The 9,731-nt window shown below is 50.2% G+C and overlaps 1 long non-coding RNA gene across 1 annotated transcript; it reads right to left on the bottom strand.

Moving 5' to 3' along the window:
• Positions 1-5,430: 5,430 nt before the first annotated feature.
• On the bottom strand, positions 5,431-8,113 carry LOC132390114 (uncharacterized). The gene is made up of 2 exons (XR_009510785.1): positions 6,272-8,113; positions 5,431-5,911 (listed from the first exon to the last, which is right to left on the bottom strand). It is a non-coding gene; the product is annotated as an uncharacterized LOC132390114 (long non-coding RNA).
• Positions 8,114-9,731: the final 1,618 nt, after the last annotated feature.

Genomic DNA, 9,731 nt, shown 5'->3' with positions numbered 1-9,731 from the left:
TCCTGAGGCTCCTCTACCTCCTTCCTGATGGTTAAGGGGTAATAACAGATCCTGAATCTGGTGGTGTGGGTCCTGAGGCTCCTGTACCTCCTTCCTGATGGTTGAGTGATAATAACTGTTCCTGAACCTGGTGGTGTGGGTCCTGAGGCTAATGTACCTTCCTCTTGATGGTTGAGGGGTAATAACGGTTCCTGAATCTGGTGGTGTGTTTCCTGAGGCTCCTGTACCTCCTTCCTGATGGTTGAGGGGTAATAACTGTTCCTGAATCTGGTGGTGTGTGTCCTGAGGCTCCTGTACCTCCTTCCTGATGGCTGAGGGGTAATAACTGTTCCTGAATCTGGTGGTGTGTGTCCTGAGGCTCCTGTACCTCCTTCCTGATGGTTGAGGGGTAATAACTGTCCCTGAACCTGGTGGTGTGGGTTGAGGCTCCTGTTCCTCCTTCCTGATGGTTGAGGGGTAATAACTGTTTCTGAACCTGGTGGTGTGAGTCTTGAGGCTCCTGTACCTCCTTCCTGATGGTTGAGGGGTAATAACTGTTTCTGAATCTGGTTGTGTGAGTCTTGCGGGTCCTGTTCCTTCTTCCTGATGATTGAGGGGTAATAACTGTCCCTGAACCTGGTGGTGTGGGTCCTGAGGCTCCTGTACCTCCTTCCTGATGGTTGAGGGGGAATAACTGTCCCTGAACCTGGTGGTGTGAGTCTTGCGGGTCCTGTATCTCCTTCCTGATGGTTGAGGGGTAATAACGGTTACTGAACCTGGTGGTGTGGGTCCTGAGGCTCCTGTACCTCCTTCCTGATGGTTGAGGGGGAATAACTGTTCCTGAACCTGGTGGTGTGGGTCCTGAGGCTCCTGTACCTCCTTCCTGATGGTTGAGGGGTAAGAACAGTTCCTGACCCTGGTGGTGTGAATCCTGAGGCACCTGTACCTCCTTCCTGACGGTTGAGGGGTAAAAACGGTTACTGAACCTGGTAGTGAGGGTCCTGAGGCTCCTGTACCTCCTTCCTGATGGGTGAGGGGTAATAACAGTCCCTTGACCTGGTGGTGTGGGTCCTGAGGCTCCTGTACCTCCTTCCTGATGGTTGAGGGGGAATAACTGTTCCTGAACCTGGTGGTGTGGGTCCTGAGGCTCCTGTACCTCCTTCCTGATGGTTAAGGGGTAATAACAGTTCCTGAATCTGGTGGTGTGGGTCCTGAGGCTCCTGTACCTCCTTCCTGATGGTTGAGGGGTAATAACAGTTCCTGAATCTGGTGGTGTGGGTCCTGAGGCTCCTGTACCTTCTTCCTGATGGTTGAGGGGTAATAACGGTTCCTGAATCTGGTGGTGTGGGTCCTGAGGCTCCTGTACCTCCTTCCTGATGGTTGAGGGGGTAATAACTGTACCTTGACCTGGTGGTGTGAGTCCTGAGGCTCCTGTACCTCCTTTCTGATGGTTGAGTGATAATAACTGTTCCTGAACCTGGTGGTGTGGGTCCTGAGGCTCCTGTACCTCCTTCCTGATGGTTGAGGGGTAATATCTGTCCCTGAACCTGGTGGTGAGTCCTGAGGCTCCTGTACCTTATGGTTGAGGGGTAATAACTGTTCCTGAACCTGGTGGTGTGAGTCCTGAGGCTCCTGTACCTCCTTGCTGATGGTTGAGGGGTAATAACTGTTCCTGAACCTGGTGGTGTGGGTCCTGAGGCTCCTGTACCTCCTTTCCGATGGTTGAGGGGTAATAACTGTCCCTTGACCTGGTGGTGTGGGTCCTGAGGCTCCTGTATATCCTTCCTGATGGTTGAGTGATAATAACAGTTCCTGAACCTGGTGGTGTGAGTCCTGAGGCTCCTGTACCTCCTTTCTGATGGTTGAGGGGTAATAACGGTTACTAAACCTGGTAGTGTGGGTCCTGAGGCTCCTGTACCTCCTTCCTGATGGTTGAGGGGTAATAACTGTTCCTGAACCTGGTGGTGTGGGTCCTGAGGCTCCTGTACCTCCTTCCTGATGGTTAAGGGGTAATAACTGTTCCTGAACCTGGTGGTTTGAGTCCTGAGGCTCCTGTACCTCCTTCCTGATGGTTGCGGGGTAATAACTGTCCCTTGACCTGGTGGTGTGAGTCTTGAGGCTCCTGTACCTCCTTCCTGATGGTTGAGGGGTAATAACTGTTTCTGAATCTGGTTGTGTGAGTCTTGCGGGTCCTGTTCCTCCTTCCTGATGATTGAGGGTTAATAACTGTCCCTGAACCTGGTGGTGTGGGTCCTGAGGCTCCTGTACCTCCTTCCTGATGGTTGAGGGGTAATAACTGTTCCTGAACCTGGTGGTGTGGGTCCTGAGGCTCCTGTACCTCCTTCCTGATGGTTGAGGGGGAATAACTGTTCCTGAACCTGGTGGTGTGGGTCCTGAGGCTCCTGTACCTCCTTCCTGATGGTTGAGGGGGAATAACTGTTCCTGAACCTGGTGGTGTGGGTCCTGAGGCTCCTGTACCTCCTTCCTGATGGTTGAGGGGGAATAACTGTTCCTGAACCTGGTGGTGTGGGTCCTGAGGCTCCTGTACCTCCTTCCTGATGGTTAAGGGGTAATAACTGTTCCTGAACCTGGTGGTGTGAGTCCTGAGGCTCCTGTACCTCCTTCCTGATGGTTGCGGGGTAATAACTGTCCCTTGACCTGGTGGTGTGAGTCTTGAGGCTCCTGTACCTCCTTCCTGATGGTTGAGGGGTAATAACTGTTTCTGAATCTGGTTGTGAGAGTCTTGCGGGTCCTGTTCCTCCTTCCTGATGATTGAGGGGTAATAACTGTCCCTGAACCTGGTGGTGTGGGTCCTGAGGCTCCTGTACCTCCTTCCTGATGGTTGAGGGGTAATAACTGTTCCTGAACCAGGTGGTGTGGGTCCTGAGGCTCCTGTACCTCCTTCCTGATGGTTGAGGGGGAATAACTGTTCCTGAACCTGGTGGTGTGGGTCCTGAGGCTCCTGTACCTCCTTCCTGATGGTTGAGGGGGAATAACTGTTCCTGAACCTGGTGGTGTGGGTCCTGAGGCTCCTGTACCTCCTTCCTGATGGTTGAGGGGGAATAACAGTTCCTGAACCTGATGGTGTGGGTCCTGAGGCTCCTGTACCTCCTTCCTGATGGTTGAGGGGTAATAACTGTGCCTGAACCTGGTTGTGTGAGTCTTGCGGGTCCTGTACCTCCTTCCTGACTGTTGAGTGGTAATAACTGTCCCTGAACCTGGTTGTGTGAGTCTTGCGGGTCCTGTACCTTCTTCCCGATGGCAGCAGTGAGGAAAGAGTGCGGCCTGGTTGATGAGGATCTTTGATGATGGCTGCTGCTTTTCTGCGGCAACGTTTCACGTCGACGTGCTGAAGAGTTGGCGGGGGTTGGGGTGGGGTGGGCCGGGCCGAATCCATGGCCCTTTGTCGGATTTTCACCAGGCCGGAACGCCACCGTGTTCAATGTCACGCCGAACCTCCCTCCGCAACTTGGACCGGAAGTACTTTTTCTCTTCAGTCGGCCGGCGACAGCAGACCGGGTGGTCTGGCCGACTGCGAAGGAGGTGACCGGGCTGGAACCGGCCCTTTGGCCCGTCTAGTCTGTGCCAACCCTTTAACCTGCAGACCGACCACGCCTCTCCCACCCAGGTGCCTCAATAACCATATAACAATGACAGCACGGAAACAGGCCATCTCGGCCCTTCTAGTCCATGCCGAACGCTTACTCTCCCCTGGTCCCACTGACCCGCACTCAGCCCATAACCCGCCATTCCTTTCCCATCCATATACCATATAACTAATTTTGCTTTAAATGACAATACCGAACCTGCCTCTACCACTTCTACTGGAAGCTCGTTCCACACAGTTACTACTCTCTGAGTAAAGAAATTACCCCTCGTGTTACCCCTAAACTTTTGCCCCCAACTCTCAACCCATGTGCTCTTGATTGGATCTCCCCTACTCTCAATGGAAAAAGCCTATCCACGTCAACTCTATCTATCCCCCTCATAATTTTAAATACCTCTATCGTCCCCCCTCAACCTTCTACACTCCAAAGAATAAAGACCTAACTTGTTCAACCTTTCCCTGTAACTCAGGTGCTGAAACCCTGGTAACAATCTAGTTTATCTCCTCTGTCCAAAGAATAAAGACCTAACTTGTTCAACCTTTCACTGTAACTCAGGTGCTGAAACCCAGGTAACATTCTAGTAAATCTCCTCTGTACTCTCTCTATTTTGTTGACATCTTTCCTATAATTCGGTGACCAGAACTGTACACAATACTCCAAATTCGGCCTCACCAATGCCTTGTGCAATTTTAACATTACATCCCAACTCCTATACTCAATGCTCTGATTTATAAAGGCCGGCAGACCAAAAGCTTTCTTCACCACCCTATCCACATGAGATTCCACCTTCAGGGAACGATGCACCATTATTCCCAGATCACCCTGTTCTACCTGCTACAGGGGCAGCACCGAGAGCATTCTGACCGGCTGTATCACCGCCGGGTCCGGGACCCACGCCGACCCCGACCGCTGGGCGCCGCAGAGAGCGGTACGGACAGCCCAGTGCATCTGCGGATGTGAGCTTCCCTCCACTGAGGGTATTTGCAGAAGGCCAGGGGCAAGTCATCGGGGACACCGGTCACCCCAGCCACAAACCGTTTCACCCACCAGACTGACTCCTGGGATGGCAGGACTTTCATATGAAGAAAGATTGGATCGACTAGGCTTATACTCACTGGAATTGAGAAGATTGAGGGGGGATCTTATTGAAACGTATAAAATTCTAAAGGGATTGGACAGGCTAGATGAAGGAGGATTGTTCCCGATGTTGGGGGAGTCCAGAACGAGGGGTCACAGTTTAAGGATAAAGGGGAAGCCTTTTAGGACCGAGATGAGGGAAAACTTCTTCACACCGAGAGTGGTGAATCTGTGGAATTCTCTGCCACAGGAAAAATTGAGGGAGAGGTTGTTTTCTTGACACCCTGTCAGGGCTATTATTTGAGATTATATATATATATATTTAGTTACTGTGTGGATTCTCTTCCATGTTAACTGCTAAGGCTAACAAAAGGGCTTCTCTGTGGTGTTACAATGAAATGGCTTCTCTGTAAAGTTAATCGGTGATGTAATGGTTCTTTGTAGCTGTAAATGTTTGGGTTATAATTACAGATAATGGAGAGCTAACCAATAAGTGACTGTTATGCTATCTTGTATGGGGGGAACCAAGACAGAGTTTGTGGTCTTTTCGGGAAGGCGAGTGAAGAGGACGGACGTGGGCGGGAGCGGTCGGAATCCCAGGATGGCGGATACTGGAACTCGGCAGTTCAGAGGTTGTCGGAGGTCCGGAGGTCGTTGTGGACGGATTCGGAGGCACCAGCTCCAACGTATTAATTTTCTTGTTCAGAAAACCGATAAATTTACTGAACTTTATTTCATTTGTTTCTACGGACCCAACACCAAGGAATAATTATAAAGTGTGATCATTTAATTGCATATTGTGTCCTGTCTGATATTTCATGTTGTGGGTTTGTACACGATTACACTGTTGACGGGGTCAATGCCAGTTTCCCCTCGACGAACGTGCGTCAATCGGGCCTAGACGTTAAAACTGTAATTTATAGTTTTTAATTATGTACTGCACTGTATAGTTGCAGCGTAACAACAACTTCATGATATATGCCAGTGATATTAAACTATATTCTCATTGACGGTGACTCTGCGACCGGGTATTTAACATCACCACAGGAGGGACACGTACTCGGTTCCAGGTGGGATGTTCGGGTTGAAAGGGGAGGGTGGGAAATGGGAGGGAAATGTTCCGACCCCAGGGGGTGGTGATGTACACACAGTGGGATGTTCAGAAGATCACTCTCAGTCCGGGTCTGGTTCCCTCCATTGACTTCAGCTGTTTCTCTCCATCTGAACTGAACCGATTCCCCCTCAGTCTGAAACAGATGAATGAATAAAGATTAAACAAACGGATTACACAACAGTGTCAGTAATGGGGACTGACGTTAACGTTTCAACAACACTCACAGACAAATGTCACCCAGGGGTTCACTGATATTTATTCACACCAGATGTCACCACAAACACTCACTCAAGCCGCACCAGACTTGGGAGGGTCAGTATGAGGTGGTGGAGAGCAGAGGGAGACAGATCGGTCTGTGAGTGTGTTCCAATCCCCTCACTGAGTGTCTTGTACTGAGATCAGAGACGAGATCCTCGATGCCAGAATCTGTGAGTTCAATGCACTCAAGCCTGGGTCTGTAACTGAAAACTCCATCACACAATGTGATACTTACCCCACTCTCTGTAATTTACACTCCGGGTTCCTCAGAGCCTCAAACACCAGTTTCACTCCCGAATCTCCCAGTTCATTATAAACCAGATCCAGCTCCGTCAGTGAACGGTTTGTACTGAGAGCGGATGCGAGATCCACAACACCAGCAGCTGTGAGACTGAGACCGTAGACTGTGGATCAGAGAGAGATGAGGTTTAATCCCAAGGTTTATTAATCCCACTTTCACCAATAACCACAGTAATGTTCAGTGTTTATTAACCCCACAATTACTGATTACACCAATGTTCAGCTGCAGACACTGGACATGCAAGTCCAGTCAGTTTCCACAGAACCATAGAACATCACAGCACAGAAACAGGCCTTTCGGCCCTTCTTGGCTGTGCCGAAGCATTTTTCTGCCTAGTCCCACTGACCTGCACCAGGACCATATCCCTCCATACACCTCTCATCCGTGTACCTGTCCAAGTTTTTCTTAAATGTTAAAAGTGAGCCTGCATTTACCACTTCATCTGGCAGCTCATTCCACACTCCCACCACTCTCTGTGTGAAGAAGCCCCACCCCAATGTTCCCTTTAAACCTTTCCTCCTTCACCCTTAACCCATGTCCTGTTTTTTTTCTCCCCTGGCCTCAGTGGAAAAAGCTTGCTTGCATTCACTCTATCTGTACCCATCATAATTTTATACACCTCTATCAAATCACCCCTCATTCTTCTACGCTCCAGGGAATAAAGTCCTAACCTATTCAACCTTTCTCTGTAACTCAGTTTCTCAAGTCCCAGCAACATCCTTGTAAACCTTCCCTGCACTCTTTCAACCTTATTAATATCCTTCCTGTGATTCGGTGACCAAAACTGCACACAATACTCCAAATTCGGCCTCCCCAATGCCTTATACAACCTCAGCATTACATTCCAACTCTTATACTCAATACTTCGATTAAATAAAGACCTAACTTGTTCAACCTTTCTCTGTAACTTAGGTGCTGAATCCTAGGTAACATTCTAGTAAATCTCCTCTGTACAAAGAATACAGACCTAACTTGTTCAACCTTTCCCTGTAACTTGGCTGCTGAGACCCAGGTAACATTCTAGTAAATCTCCTCTGTACAAAAGAATAAAGACCTAACTTGTTCAACCTTTCCCTGTAACTTGGCTGCTGAGACCCAGGTAACATTCTAGTAAATCTCCTCTGTACAAAAGAATAAAGACCTAACATGTTCAACCTATCCCTGTAACTTAGGTGCTGAAACCCAGGTAACATTCTAGTAAATCTCATCTGTACAAAGAATAAAGACCGAACTTGTTCAACCTTTCCCTGTAACTTAGGTGCTGAAACCCAGCTAACATTCCACTAAATCTCCTCTGTGCTCTCTCTATTTTGTTGACATCTAATAATTCTTTGAATTGCGTTATTAGAACTCCTGGCCGACGGAGGGAGGCTACCCAGCTCGTCCGCGTAAATAAGATCAGGGGTTATCATGACCCCGACCCTGCACCTGTGAGTAATGTTAGGACAACGGAGGAGATTGTGGTGTCTGGTACTGGGATACCAGAAGCTCCGTGTAGTTTCAACGAGACTCAGAAACTCTGATGTTTTTGAAAAATCTCGATGGAAAGACTCAACGTTTGCAGTCAAGGCAGCGAAAACAACTGCAGAGTTTAATTAACAAGTGTGAAGGTTTATTCCCGGTCATTCCGAGACCGGACATGACGTCATTGCAGATGAAGTTGACCCCGTTCAGCAGCACCCTTGCAGAATGAACCGAGACAATAATGAAATGGTCGAACAGGAAATTGAACGCATGCTGACAGCCGGCGTAATTAGGCCATCCGCTTCAGACTGGGCGTCATTGTCCCTACATCCGATGGGAGTATGAGATTCTGCACTGACCACAGGAAAGTTGATGCAGTAACTAATTCAGATGCTTATCCCATCCCAAGAGTGAATGACTGTATTGACAGAGTGGGGAAGGGTAAATACCTTACAAAGAATGACCTGGTGAAAGGTCACTGGTGTGTTCCTTTAACAGAAAGGGCTAAAGAAATATCCGCATTTGTGACACCATCTGGACTGTATGAGTACAGTGTTTTACCCTTTGGGATGAAAGATGCTCCAGGGACATTCCAGGGGATAATGAATTCTGTGATTCAGGGTTTAGAGAATACAGGGGCTTACATTGATGACTTGGTTGTATGGAATGACAACTGGGAGGAGCATATCTCAGCAGCAGAGAAACTGTTTCAACGGCTGTCCAAGGGAAATCTCAATAAATAATCTGGCTGAAAGTGATTTTGGCCACGCCACTGTCTCGTATCTTGGCTATGTAGTAGGCCAGGGCCAGCTGGCTCCTGTGCAGGCCGAGGTTCAGGCTGTTGCTGAGGTTCCCGTTCCGAGGGGCAAGAAAGCTTTACGCGGGTTTTTGGGAATGGTTGGGTATTACCCTTAAGTTTTGTAAGAACTTCGCAGGCATCGCTGTCTCCCTAATGAAACTCCTGGGGAAGAGTTCCTATCCAAAACCCTCTTCAGCGTTGAAATCGGATCTGCGTCCGCCACTGGCAACTCGTTCCACACTCTCACCACCCTCTTGAAGGACTAAGTCACGCTTCTCCTCTCCCCCACCCCCCCCCCACCACCAAGGTCCCCCTTAAATATTTCACCCTTCACCCTTAACCTATGACACCAAAACAGGGGGACAGTCAAGGAGATGGTGACCTGGGAACTGGGCCAAGGGATGGCAGCTGCAGTGCAAATGAGGCCGGCGCCAGAGGATTGACAGGGGGTGGTGGTGTTGGGCCGGAAAGACACACAGAGACACTGCCAGGGGATTGGCAGGGGGTGGTGGTGTTGGGCCGGAAAGACACACAGAGACGCTGCCAGAGGATTGACAGGGGGTGGTGATGTTGGGCCGGAAAGACACACAGAGGCGCTGCCAGGGGATTGACAGGGGGTGGTGGTGTTGGGCCGGAAAGACGCACAGAGACGCTGCCAGAGGATTGACAGGGGGTGGTGGTGTTGGGCCGGAAAGACGCACAGAGACGCTGCCAGGGGATTGACAGGGGGTGGTGGTGTTGGGCCGGAAAGACGCACAGAGACGCTGCCAGAGGATTGACAGGGGGTGGTGGTGTTGGGCCGGAAAGACGCACAGAGACGCTGCCAGGGGATTGACAGGGGGTGGTGGTGTTGGGCCGGAAAGACACACAGAGACGCTGTCAGGGGATTGGCAGGGGGTGGTGATGTTGGGCCGGAAAGACTCACAGAGACACTGCCAGGGGATTGACAGGGGGTGGTGGTGTTGGGCCGGAAAGACACACAGAGACGCTGTCAGGGGATTGACAGGGGGTGGTGGTGTTGGGCCGGAAAGACGCACAGAGACGCTGTCAGGGGATTGACAGGGGGTGGTGATGTTGGGCCGGAAAGACACACAGAGACGCTGTCAGGGGATTGGCAGGGGGTGGTGGTGT

The sequence above is a fragment of the Hypanus sabinus genome, unplaced genomic scaffold (genome assembly GCF_030144855.1).
Source record: "Hypanus sabinus isolate sHypSab1 unplaced genomic scaffold, sHypSab1.hap1 scaffold_773, whole genome shotgun sequence".
Taxonomy (NCBI): Eukaryota; Metazoa; Chordata; class Chondrichthyes; order Myliobatiformes; family Dasyatidae; genus Hypanus; species Hypanus sabinus.
The sequence above is the reverse complement of the archived record's forward strand: the minus strand, read 5'-3'. Positions and strand labels throughout refer to the sequence as shown.